A 3,621-nucleotide genomic window follows, 5' to 3' on the forward strand; every position below is an offset into this window, starting at 1 on the left:
ATGAATTATAAATAAATAAAATTATTTTGATATTTTTTCATCACAAATGTTTCATCTTCTAATGAACTCCTGTGTTGTGGTGAAGTCCTTAGGACTATTTAGACTCGATAAAGGAGGATTTGTCGCTTAGTCCTTAACACTGTTCACGACCAAATGATACGTTGTTACCAAGGACGACAACGTTTATCGAGCATAAGTCATTGTGTGTCATATGGGTTGGTTGTCCTCGTAACCAAGGAGTGTGGAGACACTGGTATGGCATACAGATGAGATATAATGGTACATCTGCACTGAACGTGACCGACTCCGGAGCTATTTCTACTGTCAAGATTTGCTCCGATGGGATATGGGTATAAATATCCCTCCGACCTGAGTCCACCACGGTGACTTGCAAGCAAATCACTGCACTTAGGCACTGGACTACCTAAATTTTTAATTCAGTGACGGAAGGCTGCTGGGTGTAGTCAAGTACTTGACTTGTCGGTGCGTGTGTCAAGATGGGATTGACCACTCCAGTTTAGGAGCTATGTACAGTCGTATTTCAATTTAGCAAAATCTTGGTCAGGGTAGTCCTAGTGAGGAGTCACAGGACTAATTGAGTTGAGCATGATTCGGATGATCTCATCAGGGTTGACAGTTTAATCCTGAGTCGTCCTAAACACAGGGGTCAAAAGGGATGAATTATACGATAACCATATTCACGTAGTTCTGAATGTTCGATTGTGACTATTCGACCTATCCGATCGTCGGGTACCATTGCTAGATGGTCACTTCGATTAGTACAGGAATTGGTTCATGTGCTACCGGCTTAGGTTCGAACCTGTGGGGTCACACACATTAGAGGTTCCTTTCTGATCTGATGGCTGATTATGAGTCTTATCTGTCTGGGACTCTATGATTGAGAATTAGGATTCTCTGATCATGAGTTCCACATATTTTGGATACCGGGGTCAAAATTTTGAATTTCAAATTTTGAATTTGAAATTTGAACTCTTTGATCAGGATTTCATATCGATGGTCTCTGATGCCTAATTGCCCATCGATTTGGACTCAATATTTATGAGAGATTTAATTAGTGATTTGATCGCTAATTAACTCAATTTGATTGAGTAATTATTTTTAGATCAAGTCCAATTGAATTGGATTCAGTTTGGATCGATCCGATTAGGTTAAGTGTTGATCTAATCGCTAAGGTGGTTTAGTCCCTGATTTGATCAGGGTTAGGCTTAGTTAATTTTGATTTGATTAGGATTTTATTGAGCCTAATTAAGCCTAATTTGTTGGATTTAATCTGGTCTAATTGTGCTTAACCTATTTTAATTAGGTTGGCTCAATTTGAATCAAACCACCTTATTTTAAATTCCTTGTGCCACCCAACTTCCTTGCGTCCATTTGAATTCATGAGAAGAAATTTTCTCGTGAATTTTCTCTCACGCAAAGCTCTCTCACGCCATATTTTGTGCACCAATTATTTAGATTAACTTGGTTTGTTATCCATCCAAATTCAAAGGGGTTTTGAATTTGAATGGATAACCAAATAACCATGCGCCAGCTTATCCTCTTTTGTGCGCCCCATATTCCACATGAGAAATGGTTTCTCGTGAAAGTCTCCATGCACAAAAAAAGGCCATGCCATCTCTTCTTTCTCGCACAAAAGGATGAGGATAAGATTGGTTGACACTTGAATTCAAATTTGATTTAAATTTAAGTGAGCAACCACCTCTTCTTATCCACTCACACGCTTTCAACATCTCTTGCGATGTTTTATAAAATGAGAAAGGGAGAGGGCGTGGGCAATAAAAAAAAAGAAGAGATAAGAGGTGTGGGGAGGTTTGAAAAAATTTTGAAGTGTTCAAAATTTATCGAGAGGAGGAGAGAGAAGTGGGGTAGGTTTTTGGTGTGTACCCTAGGTTTCTACCTAGGGTTCGGGAAGTGAGATTGGTGTGCCACGAGTGTCGTGAGTCCATCAAATTTAGGAAGAGATCCATCAGCCTCTCAACCAATCATGTAGATGATCCAGAGTGTCCGAGGAGTCGGCACACATCGATCGAAGAGTTCGATCAATATCAACCATCAAAAGGGTGAAATCACGAACTAGCATTCGTGAGGAACCGATCAAATGGAAGCTTCGTGTGGATGATCGACAGAGGTCAGACACTAGTGTGGCTACGACGTGATGATCAGAGCCCTCCGACGGTGATTAGATTGTGGTGATCGACTACCCAAAAGGTGATGTATTCTGAACACATTACAGTAAAAAGTTTACTGTTTCAAATTTGAATTTTAAATTTAAATGCATGCTGTTGTATCATATTTAGATCCTAGTGTAGGATTAATTAGTATTAATTAATGATATTAATTAATAATTTACTATAAAATAATAATTTTGAAAAAGTTTTAAAATTACCATTTTGCCCCTGCACTGAATTTTCACTTCAAATGGTATCAGAGCATGGTTCTAGAATATGATATACATATGCATGCATAGATTAAGGTGTAATCTATAAGTTTAAATTTGAAATTTAAAATTTAAAATTTGTTAGAAGTTTCAAATTTGAAATTCAAATTTTGAAATTTGAATTTTGAAATTTGAAATTTATTTAAAATTTCAAATTTAAAATTTAAAATTTAAAATTTGAAATTCAAAATTTAAAATTCAAAGATTGAAAATTCGAAATTTAAAATTTGGTTGAAATCTCAAATTTGAAATTTGAAATTTAAAATTTAAAATTTGAAATTTAAAATTTGAAATTTGAAATTCAAAATTTAAATTTTAAAATTGATATATTTAGATATACTTGATCCAAGTAGCAAGTAATCTAATTGGGTTGGTTGCCATGGTCGTCCGATCATAGGAGAAAAGTAGGGTTTAAAGACCTCTCTTCCATTCGATGGGTCTCCTATGGTGGTAGGGGTGCCGATGCAATTATATCCCATACCGATGAAGCAGCGAAAAGACTTAATTATAAAATTTATCATGAATGTGTTAGATTAGATCTAAAAAAAATTTATGATTTATTTTGAGTTATTTTCTGTTATGAAATGAGCAATAGGATTGCTGTTTATGAATTGTGCTGATCCGTTTGTGAAATGAGTCAACACATTTGGTGAACAGAAAATAAAATCTTTCAAAATTTAAAATTATTTTCGAAATACCAAACCCTGACCATCAGCCCAAGTACTTAATTAAAAGAATTAAGTATTGTCTAGTAGGTCTAGAATTGTGAATTAAGACCTAAGACAATTGCATAAACTTGTGGGTCAATGGGTTAGATGAATTAGGTCCATAATTGGGTTAGACCTAAGGTTAGCTTAAAAAAATAGACTAAATGGAGTAATTGGTCAAATCTAATCAAAAGTTGAATTAGATTAGGTCAAGGATACTCTAGACTCAACTTCAATAGTTGTAGTTGAATGGGTCCATGTCTTTAACTAGACCAAGATGGACTTAATTCATGGCTACACGGTGGAGCCCTATTTACTAAGTTGATCAAAATTAAAACTAATGAACCGGTTGGTGTCTAAGGTAAGTTCGGCAGTTTTGACCAGTGGTTCTTAAGCGGGAGCTACTCGCATTGATTCGATCATTGACGAGTTAATGGCAAATCCCCACCACTGATC

Source organism: Elaeis guineensis, chromosome 3 (genome assembly GCF_000442705.2).
Source record: "Elaeis guineensis isolate ETL-2024a chromosome 3, EG11, whole genome shotgun sequence".
Lineage (NCBI taxonomy): Eukaryota > Viridiplantae > Streptophyta > Magnoliopsida > Arecales > Arecaceae > Elaeis > Elaeis guineensis.